At 45.1% G+C, this 14,588-nt stretch overlaps 1 long non-coding RNA gene across 1 annotated transcript; it reads right to left on the bottom strand.

The window, feature by feature from the left end:
- Positions 1 to 532: 532 nt before the first annotated feature.
- Positions 533 to 14,575, bottom strand: LOC129135549 (uncharacterized). Its single transcript, XR_008536497.2, has 5 exons — positions 13,065 to 14,575; positions 6,853 to 7,016; positions 4,839 to 5,068; positions 3,494 to 3,734; positions 533 to 800 (listed from the first exon to the last, which is right to left on the bottom strand). It is a non-coding gene; the product is annotated as an uncharacterized LOC129135549 (long non-coding RNA).
- Between the last annotated feature and the right edge of the window lie 13 nt (positions 14,576 to 14,588).

Here is a 14,588-nt window from a genome sequence, read left to right as displayed (position 1 = left end):
TAGCTTGCCGTGGTGGCGCGCACCTGTGGTCCCAGCTACTCAGGAGGCTGAGGCAGGAGAATTGCTTGAACCCAGGAAGGAGAGGTTGCAGTGAGCTGAGATTGCGCCACTGCACTCCAGCCTGTGTGACAAGAGTGAAACCACCTCAAACAAACAAAAAAACAAACTAAAAAACAAGACCTATGAAGTGCCATGGTATAACTGATAAAAACCAAGAACCAGCTGGGTGCGGTGGCTCACGCCTATAATCCCAGCACTTTGGGAGGCCGAGGCGGATGGATCACGAGGTCAGGAATTCGAGACTAGCCTGGCCAACATGGTGAAACCCCGTCTCTACTAAAAATACAAAAATTAGCCGGACGTGGTGGCGGGCGCCTGTAGTCCCAGCTACTCCGGAGGCTGAGGCAGGAGAATGGCTTGAACCTGGGAAGCAGAGGTTGCAGTGAGCCGAGATCGCGCCACTGCACTCCAGCCTGGCGACAGAGCGAGATTCTGTCTCAAAAAAGCAAACAAAAAACCTAAGAACCTCACGAAAGCATATCCTTGTGAAATTTAGAATGGTAGAGATAAAAAAATATCTTACAAGTTCCTAAGAGTACGAACAAATGACCTATATTAGGATTTTTAATAGCAACCCTGGAAGATAGAAGGACAAGGTGCATTGCACTCACAATTTTATAGGAAAGGCCAGGCATGGTGGCCCATGCCTGTAATCCCAGCACTTTGGGAGATTGAGATAGGAGGACCACTTGAGGCTAGGAGTTCGAGACCAGCCTGGGCGACATTTTGAGATTCTGACTCTACAAAACAGAAAAAAAAATTGAAGGAAATCATTTTCAACAAGTAATTCCATACATGGCCAATCTACAACTATGAATTATTCTAGAATAAAGACATTTTCAGTAATTCAAGGTTCAGATGCAAGTGACAGAAAACCTAAAACAATAGTTACAATTTTCTTTCTCTCTGACATAAAAGTCTAGGTCAGTGGCCAAGTGTGGTGGCTGACGCCTGTAATCCCAGCACTTTGGGAGGCTGAGGAGGGCAGATCACGAGGTCAGGCGATCGAGACCATCCTGGCTAACACGGTGAAACCCCATCTCTACTAAAAATACAAAAAATTAGCAGGGCGTGGTGGCACATGCGTATAGTCCCAGCTACTCGGGAGGCTGAGGCAGAAGAATCGCTTGAACCCAGGAGGCGGAGGTTGCAGTGAGCCAAGATCAGGCCACTGCACTCCAGCCTGGGTGACAGAGCGAGATTCCATTTCAAAAAAAAAACTAGGTCAGTATAGTGGCTCTGTTCCATGAAACTCTCAGCAACCCAAGTTCATTCCAGCCCCAACTCTGCAACGCCCAGGGTGTGGCCCTCATCTTCATGGATAGGATGGCAGCATGTGAGCACCAGACACTGGGTGATAGAAGAGATGATGAAGAAGGCACCAGGGGCATGTGCCAGCTATTTCTTCAGAAAGTTCTTCCAAAGAACTTTCATTTCTCCTTGCATCCCATTGGTCAGAATTTGGTCACATGGCCACACCAAGCTACAAGGTAGGGTGGAAAATGCAGAAATATAGACTTTATTTTGAATTATCTTTTTTTTTTTTTTTTTTTGAGACAGCGTCTCACTCTGTTGCTCAGGCTGGAGTGCAGTGGCACGCACAATCATGGTTCACTACAGCCTGGACCTCCTGGGCTCAAGTGATCCTCCCAGCTCAGCTGCTGGAGTAGCTGAGACTATAGGCGCATGCCACCATGCCCAGCTAATTTTCTCATTTTTTGTAGAGACAGAGTCTCCCTATGTTACCCAGGCTGGTCTTGAACTCCTGGGCTCAAGTGATCCTACTGCCTTGGCCTCCCAAAGTGCTGGGATTACAGGTGTAAGCCATAGTGCCTGGCCTTTGGATGGTTTTATGCCTAGATAAAAACTCTATTACTATGGAAGAATGGAAGGATACTGGTGGAATTAGTCACATTCTCTGCTACACAGTCTTGAACATTTCCTGAACATTCTCAGGAAGCTATCAGTAGAGTACACCACCTACGTAAAGCGATAAAGCAAGAAAGAAGACTTGGGATCCATGAGTGAGGGTATCCAATTCAACAAAGACGAAGGGAGTCCCTAGGGTAATAGTGAGAGGAGACCCCAAAATGACAGCTGAGTTGCTGCCCTAGAAAGCAGCTAGTCCAAAGTAGAGAGGATCAGAAGGTAGGTTTCACAGAGAGCAGGCAATAAGATTTTTAAAAAGGTAAAAAAAAAACAAAAACAAATCAGAAGGTTCTTGGAGGGATTCCTTCAAGAAGATGAAACTGACTGAAGACCTAATAATTTACCTTCACCTGGCAGGTGCAGCAATATGCCTTCACTGCCCTGTGACAATCTACTCTGTATGTTTGAACATAATGAGAAGACTTATTTTACAGCAGGGATTCAATTAGGATTAATACCTAGAAACATCGGCAAACCAAAAGATAAGGCAATTATTAACTCCAAGGGAAACAAATGCCTCAATTATGAATAGCATATATACACTTATAAAAATATAACCCTAGGACAGGTGCGGTGGCTCACACCTGTAATCCCAGCACTTTGGGGGGCCGAGGCAGGTGGCTCGCCTGAGGCCAGGAGTTCGAGACCAGGCTGACCAACATAGCGAAACCCCGTCTCCACTAAAAATACAAAAAAAAAAAAAAAATTAGCTGGGCGTGGCAGTGGGCGCCTGTAATCCCAGCTACTTGGGAGACTGAGGCAGGAGAATCGCTTGAAACCAGGAGGCGGAGGTTGCAGTGAGCCGAGATCGTACCATTGTACTCCAGCCTGGGTGACAAGAGCGAAACTCCGTCTCTCTCTCTCTCTCTCTCTCTCTATATATATATATATATATACACACACATACTTACACACATATATGTATATATATGGGTATATATATACACACATATACATATATACTTATATACATATATACATATACGTATACATATATGTGTGTGTATATATACACACACACATACATAAAATCCTAAATCTCTTTCTAACTAAAATGACAAATACAGAGGCTCCCTGACTTATGATGGAACTGTGTCCTGATTAATTCATTATAAAATCAAGAAAATCCTTAAGTCAAACCATCCTAGCTCCCTGACTTATGATGGGACTGAGTCCTGACTAACTCATTGTAAAGTTAAGAAAATCATTAAGTCAAACCATCCTAAATTGGGGGACTGTCTGTGTTCAGAGGATGGTGGGATGGGAAGTGTGTGTGTGTGTGTGTGACTGGTGTGTGTGTGTGTGACTGGTGTGTGTGTGTGTGTATGTGTGTGACGGGGAAGTGAAAGAGAGCTAACCCTCACTGTCCACACGGTAAGTCAATAGATAATAGGTAATACTGAAAAAAAAAACCAAGAGCTAAAGACATAACTGTATTATTTAGACATATAAATATAAACCAAATAACAAAAGGATCAGCTATAAGAACTGAAAAAATGCTTACTTCTGAGGAGCTGAAAATGGAGGAGAGTTGAAAAGGATCTTCTCTTTTTTCTAACATGCCTTTGGAAGTATTTAACTCTTTAAATTACGACCACGTCCAAATTTATTAAAAATAAGACACAAATTTGGCTGGGCGTGGTGACTCATGCCTATACTTCCAGCACTTTGGGAGGCCAAGGCAGGAAGATCGCTTGAGGCCAGGGGTTAGACGCCAGGCTGGGCAACACAACAAGACTCCATCACTACAAAAAATAAAAAGTAAAATAATTAGCCAGTGTGGTAGCCAGCTACTAGGGAGGCTGAGGTGGGAGGATTGTTTGAGCCCAGGAGTTTAAGGCTGCAGTGAGCCATGATCATGCCACTGCACTACTGCAGCCTGGGCAACACAGTGAGACCCTGTTTCCAAACAAAACAAAACAAAACAAAACCCAACCTAAAACATAAGTTTTAAAAAATGAAAAGATAGGCTGGGCGTGGTGGCTCATGCCTGTATTCCCAGCACTTTGAGAGGCCGAGGCGGGCAGATCACCTGAGGTTGGGAGTTCAAGACCAGCCTGACCAACATGGAGAAACCCCATCTCTACTAAAAATACAAAATTAGCCGGGCGGTGGTGGCGCATGCCTGTAATCTCAGCTACTCAGGAGGATGAGGCAGGAGAATTGCTTGAACCCAGGAGGCAGAGGTTGCAGTGAGCTGAGATCGCGCCATTGCATTCTAGCCTGGGCAACAAGAGCGAAACTCCATCTTAAAAAATAAATAAATATGAAAAGATAAATTAATCAGATTTTCTTTCTTGGGCCTTTTAGGTGAGAAATGTGGAATCGGGTAGAAGGAGACAAACACTAACAAGTGGTAGGTGATGGCTAAATCACATTGACACTTGGAGGGAGAGGGAACATTCACCAATTCCTTTTTTTTTTTTGAGATGGAGTCTCGCTCTGTCGCCCAGGCTGGAGAGCAGTGGCACGATCTCGTCTCACTGCAACCTCTGCCTCCCAGGTTCAAGCGATTCTCCTGCCTTAGCCTCCCTAGTAGTTGGGACTATAGGCGTGTGCCACCACACCCAGCTAATTTTTTTGTATTTTTAGTAGAGACGGGGTTTCACCGTATTAGCCAGGATGGTATCCATCTCCTGACCTTGTGATCTGCCCGCCTCAGCCTCCCAAAGTGTTGGGATTACAGGTGTGAGCCACCGTGTCTGGCCCATTCGCCAATTCCTATTGTGAAGCACCTAGAGTTTTTCCTGGACTCAGAACTTCCTTGGGTTTCAACCTACATGAATTCTGATTCCACTATGGCTTAGTTCTAAGAGATCTGGTCTCCCTTATCTATCTCTTTCTCTTACCTGAGCTTTGTTGAGTGAACTTTTTTGTTTCTTGCAGTGAAAAAAGCCCTGCTAAAATAGAGGTAGATGCTGCTTCCAGAATTCCTTATTAGTTGAAAGTATAAAATGTAGCAAGTTGGCCTGATGCAGTGGCTCATTCCTGTAATTCCAGCCCTTTGGTAGGCCAAGGCAGGATCACTTGAGCTCCGGTGTCCGAGACCAGCATGGGCAATGTAGGGAGACCCACATCTCTACAAATAATTTAAAAATAATATGAGTGTGACAAATGATTGGAAAGAAAAAAAATTTTTAAATTAATAAATAATTTTTAAGGCCGGGCGTGGTGGCTCACACCTGTAATCCCAGCACTTTGGGAGGCCGAGGCAGGTGGATCATGAGGTCAGGAGATCGAGACCATCCTGACTAACACGGTGAAACCGTCTCTACTAAAAATACAAAAAAATTAGCTGGGTGTGGTGGTGGGTGCCTATAGTCCCAGCTACTCGGGAGGCTGAGGCAGGAGAATGGCGTGAACCCAGGAAGTGGAGCTTGCAGTGAGCCGAGATCGCGCCACTGCACTCCAGCCAGGATGACAGAGTGAGACTTTGTCTCAAACAAACAAAAATAATAATAATTTTTAAAAAGAAATAAAAATTAGCTGGGTGTGGTGGTGTGTACCTGTGGTCCCAGGTACTCCACAGGCTGAGGTGGGAGGCTGAGGTGGGAGGATCACTTGAGCCCTGGAGGTTGAGGCAGCAGTGGGCCATGATCATGCCACTGCACTCCAGCTTGGGTGACAGAGCAAGACCCTGTCTCAAAAAATAAAATAAATAAAATGCAGCAATTTGTCCTTCATTCTCTGCCCTCCCATCCCCCACATTTTGAAGGAGATCTTATATTACTAAGGAATATTCATTGCTAATTGTTATTCATTACTAATGAATATTCATTACCACTTACTATTCATTACTAATGATTTTCTAAGAACTCTACTGATGTGACAGGTCCTTGCATTTCTGCCAGTTATATCTCACAACCCCATTACATCCACGTCTCAACAAGACCTGGGGGATCTTTGATACTTCCTCAAGTCCAAGGCAAATCAGCATGATATTGTCAATGACGATCAGGATGACATCCTACGGAGGAGTCAGTTAGTGTGATCAACCATCCCAGTTTGCCAGGGACCTGGGGGCTTCCTAGGATGCAGAACTTTCAGTGCCCGAATAACAGTTTCAGGTAAACCTAGACGGCTGGTCCCTAGGTAAAGTGGACTAGGTCCCTGTGAAAGGATACGGCTACCCCTTCTAGGTGAAGATAAATAGCTGGGATGGGTAAAGAGAAACAGAGGCCAGGTGCAATGGTTCATGCCTATAATCCCAGCACTTTGGGAGGCTAAGGAGGGAGAATTGCTTGGTGCTAGGAGTTGGGAGACCAGTCTGGGCCACATAGTGAAACCCCAACTCTTTAAAAAAAAAAAATTTTTAAAAATTTAAAAAAAAATTAGCCAGGTGCAGTGGCATGTGCCTGCAGTTTTTTATTTATTTGTTTGGGTTTTTTTGTTTGTTTTGATTTGTTTTGAGACGGCGTCTCTCTGTTGCCTAGGCTGGAGTGCAATGGCGTGATCTCGGCTCACTGCAACCTCTGCCTCCTGGGTTCAAGCAATTCTCCCGCCTCAGCCTCCCGAGTAGCTGGGAATACAGGTGCCCGCCACCACGCCCTAATTTTTGTATTTTTTTTTTTAGTAGAGATGGGGTTTCACCATGTTGGTCAGGCTGGTCTCAAACTCTTGACCTCAGGTGGTCCACCCACTTTGGCCTCCCAAAGTGCTGGGATTACAGGCATGAGCCACTGTGTCCATCCGTGCCTGTGGGTTTGAGGCTGTGATGAGCTGTGGTTGTGCCTCTGTACTCCACTGTGGGCAACAGAGTGAGACCCTTTCTCTAAATTGAAGACAGCATATCAAGTACCCACGTAATTAAGCCCAAGGTAATCCTCCATTATTTTTCAAGTCCTGTCCATCTTTGGTACTAACCAGCCTGGAGAAACAGCCTCCAAGGTTCCCGTCCTCCTCTTCAGGAACTCTGGGTCAAGAAACTTATTCAGGGCCAGGCACAGTGGCTCACACTTGTAATTCCAACACTTTGGGAGGCCAAGGCAGGAGGAGACCAGCCTGGGCAGCAGAGTGAGATCCCATCTCTACGAAAAAAAAAAAAAGAGAGAAACTTACTCAGGGATGGTTAAGGCTAGAGGGACTGTGACTATGTAGTGTGTTGACTTGACTTAGATCTTTGTTCATTAAGCTAAGGAATTATCTTGTTTTACAAACCAAGCTGAACCCAGGCCCACCCATCTGCTCTGTTCCTGCCACTACTTCAAACAGAAGCCAAAACCTCAACTCAGTGTGTTAGGCCATTTCTTGCAGCAAATTTACCACACCTACTTGGCTTTTGCCTTTTTGTGGCCACAGCCAGGGGTGATATTCAAAATATTTCACAGCTGGTTACCACATGGCCGGCAGCCATTTAGAACAGACACTGACTTTAGCACTAAGTCCTGTTCCTGGAGATCAACAGCTATGCTGGGGATTAACTCTTTAGTTGCTGAAAGAGAGGGAGGTCTGGCCAGCACGGTGGCTCATGCTTGTAATCACAGCACTTTGGGAGGCTGAGGTGGGCTGATCACTTGAGGTCAGGAGTTCAAGACCAGCCTGGCCAACATGGTGAAACTCCATCTCTACTAAAAAAGCTAGCCAGGCGTGGTGGTGTGCACCTGTAATCCCAGCAACTCAGAAGGCTGAGGCAGGAGAATTGCTTGTACCCAGGAAGCAGAGGTTGCAGTGAGCCAAGATCGTGCCACTGCACTCCAGCTTGGATGACAGAGCAAAACTCCGTCTCAAAAAATAAAAAATAAAAATAAGGAGAGGGAGGTCTGGGGGCCTGGAGGCAAGTGGATGGGGTGGGGAACTCAGGAGGCTGTTGGCAGCAATTTACCAACTGCTAGGAAAGCTTTTCAGTATTTCAACAACCAGTATCGGCAGGACATGGTGGCTTATGTCTATAATTGCAGCACTTTGGGAGGCCAAGGCAGGCAGATCACTTGAGGTCAGGAGTTCGAGACCAGCCTGGTCAACATGGCAAAACCCTGTCTCTACTAAAAATATAAAAATTAGCCGGGCGTGGTGGCACGCGTCTGTAATCTCAGCTACTTGGTAGGCTGAGGCAGGAGAATCGCTTGAACCCGGGAGGTAGAAGTTGCAGTGAGCTGAGATTATTCCACTGCATTCTAGCCAGGGTGACAGGGTGAGATTCTGTCTCAAAAAAAAAAAAAAAAAAGTATGATCAACCAGGCCACGTGCAGGAGAAGGGAAATGAGGGGATGGGGTGGAGAGAGGGAGAGAGACAAAGAGAAATGAAGGGAGGGAAGAGGCAGGAAGGAAATGAATGTTCTATCCTTGATTTGGTCTGTCCTCCTTGATTACAACCCCACAGGATTCGAGTCCACATAGTTGCTGCTGTAACAACTCCCTAGAAAATTAGCCTCTAATTCCTTTTTTCCCTGCTTGGATTTTGCACACCATCCATGGTTTCATGATATTTCCAAATTCCTGTGATCAGATGTTCCTCATTAGGAAGTGACTCATCACATTTGCTTGGCAATCATGAATACAGGAGAAATTACTTGGAGGGGCCCAGGGGACTGGGAAGCCCCATGCCCTCAAGATATTGCTCTTCCAACCTCCAGGATTTCAGTCTTTGATAATCAAAATCTTAATGTTAACTACAGAAAGCCAGCACAGTTGTGAACTTAGCAAATGCTGTGATTTGTCAATTTACAGTATTTTTTTATTATAAAATATTTGGCAGGTAAATTTTATAATGTATTTTAAAATATACAAATAACTCTGTATTATACCTGTTGATTATGATGCGTAAAAATAAATGAACACTGGGCTGGATGCAGTGTCTCACGCCAGTAATCCCAGCACTTTGGGAGGCTGAGGTGGGCAGATCACTTGAGGTCAGGAGTTCGAGACCAGCCTGGCCAACATGGTGAAACCATGTCTCTACTGAAAACACAAAAATTAGCCAGGTGTGGTGGCACAAGTCTGTAATCCCAGCTACTCAGGAGTCTGAGGCAGGAGAATCGCTTGAACCTGGGAAGCGGAGGTTGCAGTAGCTGAGATCGCACCACTGCATTCCAGCCTGGGTGACAAGGTAAGACTCTGTCTCAACAAATAAATAAATAAATAAATAAATAAATAAATAAGCAAACACTGGTAAACCCACCACTCAACATAAGTAGAATGTAGTCAATATTCACTTTAGAGATCTAATTTTTAGTCTTTCCCAATCACTGGCTGATAGTAGTAAATGTGTTTTTTGGTAAGGTACAGTGGCTCATGTCCCAAAGTACCCAGCACTTTTAGATGCCAAGGTGGGAGGATCGCCAGAGGCCAGCAGTTCAAGACCAGCCTAGGCAACATAACAAGATCTCGACTCTACAAAGAAATAAAAAATTAGCCAGGCATGGTGACGTGTGCCTGTAGTCCCTGCTACTTTGGGGGCTGAGGTGGAGGGATCCCTTGAGCCCAGGAGGTAGAGGCTGCAGTGAGCTGTGATGGTGCCACTGAACTCCAGCCTGGGTGAACGAGTTAGACTCTGTCAAAAAAAAAAAAAAAAGTCAAAACAACAACAAAGATGTGTTTTTTTTGCTGGTATACAGAATGGCCTTGAATGTTGTTTTCTTTCTCTTTTTTTTTTTTTTTTTTTTAGATGGAGTCTTGCTCTGTTGCCCAGGCTGGAGTGCAGTGGTGCCATCTCGGCTCACTGCAACCTCCGCCTCCCAGGTTCAAGCAATTCTCCTGCCTCAGCCTCCCAAATAGCTGGGATTACAGGCACACGCCACCATGCCCAGCTAATTTTTGTATTTTTAGTAGAGACGGGGTTTCACCATGTTGGCCATTCTGGTCTCAAACCCCTGACCTCAGGTGATATGCCTGCCTAGGCCTCCCAAAGTGTTGGGAATTACAGGTGTGAGCCACTGTGTCTGGCTGAATGTTGTTTTCTGATTCTACCCAGTCATCCTAGTTCCTCCTTTTTTTTTTCATTTCCTTCCTTCTTTCCTTCCTTCCATCTTTCCTTCCTTCCTTCTTACTTATCTCTCTTTCTTTCTCCTTTTTTTTTTTTTTGACAAGGTCTCACTCTGTCACCAAGGCTGGAGTGCAGTGGCATGATCACGGCTCACTGCAGCCTTGATCTCCCAGGCTCAAGTGACCCTCCCACCTCAGCCTCTTGAGTAGCTGGGACCACAGAGTGCCACTACGCCCAGCTAATTGAAAAAAAAAAAAAAAAACTGTAGTTATAGAGTCTCACTATGTTGCCCAGCCTGATCTCAAGCTCCTGGCCTCAAGCAATCCTCACCACTCAGCCTCCCTAAGTGCTGGGATTACAGGCCTGAGCCATCACGCCTGTCCTTTTTTCCTATTTTTCAACTCTTTAGCTCACTGTCATAAAAAAATGTGTCCCTTCTTAAGACAAATCACATAATGTTTTGAAAAATGCCCATGTAACTCCATCTTTATCCTCCTTATTTCTTTAGAATGTCTCTGCAGCAGTGCTTCTCGACTTTGATGTAGGTTAGGGTCAACCAGGGAGATCTGAAAAATCCTGCTGCCCTGGCCCTGCCCCAGAACAATTAAATCAGAACCTCTGGAGATACAACCTGGACATCCACGCTTTTTAAAGTTCTCCAGGTGGTTCTAATGCGCTCTAGAGAAGCAGCAATAAAATCCACCAAAGCTTTACCTTTTTTTTTTTTCAGACGGAGTCTCGCTGTCTCCAGGCTGGAGTACAGTGGCACGATCTCGGCTCACTGCAACCTCTGCCTCCTGGGTTCCAGCAATTCTCCTGCCTCAGCCTCTGGAGTAGCTGGGACTACAGGCACGCACCACCACACACGGCTAATTTTTGTATTTTTAGTAGAGATGGGGTTTCGCCATGTTGGTCAGGATGGTCTTGATCTCTTGACCTCGTGATCTGCCCACCTCGGCCTCGCAAAGTGCTGGGATTACAGGCGTGAGCCACGGCGCCCAGCCCAAAACCTTACTTTCAAAGGACATAGTATCTGAATACTAAGACTTTATGAACTGTTTTATCAATCCATGGACTTCTAACCTCCCATTCAGGGACATGGAAATCATCTCTGACTCTCTCTCCACTGTGTTATATGAAGATTCCATGCCTCTTTGGAGATTCTGTTGCTTGCAACCCCGCTCCTGGAATAGAATTCTGTGCTTGTTAGAGTAGTTTGGTATTTCATTTGCAAGAAACAAGAACTAACTGCAAATTTTAGGGGGAAAAAAGGGCTTGGACATACCGTAAGGACATAGGTGGGCTGGAACTGAAAATCTAAGAATTTGAGGTTGGCTGGGAACTGCCCACTGTCTCTTCCATCTTTCATGGCCTGCATAGCCTCCTGCATGGCATCCTTTTCTCTCTCACTGTTACCCTCCTAAGCAGTGGGGATTTCATTAGGCTGGCTAATCATTTTTAGACTCTGAATGTCAGAGCCCAAGTCAGTAATAATAATAGGAGACTTCCATACCCCATTTCAATAATGGAGAAGTCATTAGGCAGAAGATCAACAAGGAAATAGAAGACTTGAACAACAGTATAAACTGATCAGACCTAACAGATATCTATAAAATATTCAACCCGCCAACTGCATAATCTATATTCTTCTCAAGTCCACAAGGACACTCTCCAGAATAAACTATATGTTAGGCCATAAAATAAGTCTCAATATATTTAAAAAGATTGAAATCATACACAGTACATTCTCTAACCATAATAAAACAAAATTAGAAATCAATAATAGAGCCCAGGCACAGTGGCTCACACCTGTAATCACAAAATTTTGGGAGACCGAGGCAGGAGGATCACTTGAGGCCAGGAGTTCAAGGCTAGCCTGGCCAACGTGATGAAACCTTGTCTCTACTAAAAATACAAAAAATTAGCCAGGTAAGGTGGCATACGCCTGTAATCCCAACTACTTGGGAGGCTGAGGCACAAGAATCGCTTGAACCTGGGAGGCAGAGGTTGCAGTGAACCTCAGTGAACTGAGATTATGCCACAGCACTCCAGCCTGGGTGACAGAGAGAGACTCTGTCTCAGAATAAAATAAAATAAAATATAAAATAAATCAATAATAGAAATTTGAGAAATTTAAAACTATGTGGAAATTAAACGCAGTCCTAAATAACTCATAGGTCAAAGAAGAAATCACGGCTGGACATGGTGGCTCACGTTTGTAATCCCAGCACTTTGGGAGACCAAGGTGGGTGGATCACCTGAGGTCAGGAGTTCAAAATCAGCCTGGCTAACATGGTGAAACCCCGTCTCTACTAAATATACAAAATTAGCTGGGCGTGGTGGTGCATGCCTGTAACCCCAGCTACTTGGGAGGGTGAGACAGGAGAATCGCTCTAACCCAGGAGGCAGACACTGCAGCGAGTAGGGATCGTGCCACTGCACTCCAGCCTGGGTGGGTGACAGAGTGAGACTCCATCTCCAAAAAAAAAAAAGAAAGAAAAAGAAATCACAAGAGAAATTAGAAACTACTTGGAGATAAATGAAACTGAATGATATACCAAAAACTTAAAGGATTTAGCTAAAGCAATATTTTGAAGGATATTTATAGTTGTAAATGCCTACAGTGAAAAAGAAGAAAGATCTCAAATCAACAACCCATTTATTTATTTATTTACTTATTTATTTATCTACTTATTTTTTGAGACAAAGTCTCACTCTGTCTGAGGCTGGAGTGCAGTGGCGCGATCTCAGCTCAATGCAACCTGCGACTCCCCGGTTCAAGGGATTCTCCTGCCTCAGCCTCCTTAGTAGCTGGGATTACAGGCGCCTGCCACTGCACCCAGCTAATTTTTGTATTTTTAGTAGAGACGGGGTTTCACCATTTTGGCCAGGAGGGTCTCGATCTCCTGACCTTGTGATCCACATGCCTCAGCCTCCCAAAGTGCTGGGACTACAGGCGTGAGCCACCACACCCGGCTAATTTTTGTATTTTTAGTAGAGACAGGGTTTCTCCATGTTGGCCAGGCTGGTCTCAAACTGCTAACCTCAAGTGATCCGCCTGCCTTGGCCTCCCAAAGTGCTGGGATTACAGACAGGAGCCACTGCGCCTGGCCTGCATGCCTTCTTTGATCTGGCCCCACCCTCCTTTACTTACTCTGTTCCTTCAAATTGGAATGTCCTTCAGCCTCCACATCTACAACAATGGCTGGAATTGTCTCCGTTCTTCAAGGCCTGATTATAATTCCATCATCTTCATGTAACCTTTTTTTTTTTCTTCATCCTACTCTTCAACTGATGGAGCACAAAGTCCGGTAGAGGAGATAAAGAAGACAATTGGGTTCTGTCTTGCAATGTGATAACACTCTGGTGGGTGTGTGCACAGAGTCTTAGGAAGGCAGGAGGGTGAGGTAGAAACTGTTGGGTTAGTTGAAAGATAGAAAATTGCACACTCCAGTTGACTTCCACTTCTGAGGGCTTAGAACTCCATGAGGAGGCATCGATTTCATCTTAAAGGATCCCTTTCTACACTCATTTCTTTTCTTTCTTCTCTTTCTTTCTTTCTTTTTTTTTTTTTGGTTTTTTTTTTTTTTTTTTTTTGGTTTTTTGTTTTGTTTTGTTTTTAGAGACTGGGTCTTATTCTGTCACCCAGACTGGAGTGCAGTGGTGTGATCGTAGTTCACTGCAGCCTCCAACTCCTGGGTTCAAGTGATCCTCCCATCTCAGCCTCCCAAATAGCTGAGACTACAAGTTTGCACCACCATGCCTGGCTAATTTTTTTTACTTTTGGTAGACACAGAGTCTCACTCTGTTACCCAGGCTGATCTCGAACTCCTGGCCTCAAGCAATCTTCCCACCTCGGCCTCCAAAAGCACTAGAATTTCAGGCATGAGCCACCACACATGGCCTAACCTGCTGTTTTCTCAAGAGCAGGACAGTTTTTAATTTCTGGACCTATCGCATCTAGCAAGGTTCCTGGCCAGAAAAAGTGAAAATAATTTTTTTTTTTTTTTTTTTGGAGACAGAGTCTCGCTCTGTTGCCCAGGCTGGAGTGCAGTGGCGTGATCTTGGCTCACTGCAACCTCCACCTCCTGGGTTCAAGTGACTCTCCTGCCTTAGCCTCTAGAGTAGCTGGGATTACAGGCATGCACCACTACGCCTGGCTAATTTTTTTTTTTTTTTTTTTTTTGAGATGGAGTCTCACTCTGTTGCCCAGGCCAGAGGGCAGTAAAGTGATCTCGGCTCACTGCAACCTCTGCCTCCTGGGTTCTAGCGATTCTCCTGCCTCAGCCTCCAGAGTAGCTGGGATTACAGGCACCCACCACCATACCTGGCTAATTTTTGTATTTTTAATAGAGACAGGGTTTCACCATCTTGGCCAGGCTGGTCTTGAACTCCTGACCTTGTGATCCACCTGCCTTGGCCTCCCAAAGTGTTGGGATTACAGGTGTGAGCCACCACACCCTGCTGCCTGGCTAATTTTGTATTTTTAGTAGAGATGGGGTTTTTCTATGTTGGTCAGGCTGGTCTCAAACTGCTAACCTCAAGTGATCCGCCTGCCTCGGCCTCCCAAAGTGCTGGGATTACAGGCATGAGCCACCACACCTGGCTGGGACTTGCTTTTAATAAACTAAATGTGATGGAAATGACAGTGTGTGATTTCTGGGGCTAGGTCATAAAA

Source organism: Pan troglodytes, chromosome 6 (assembly GCF_028858775.2).
Source record: "Pan troglodytes isolate AG18354 chromosome 6, NHGRI_mPanTro3-v2.0_pri, whole genome shotgun sequence".
Lineage (NCBI taxonomy): Eukaryota > Metazoa > Chordata > Mammalia > Primates > Hominidae > Pan > Pan troglodytes.
The sequence above is the reverse complement of the archived record's forward strand: the minus strand, read 5'-3'. Positions and strand labels throughout refer to the sequence as shown.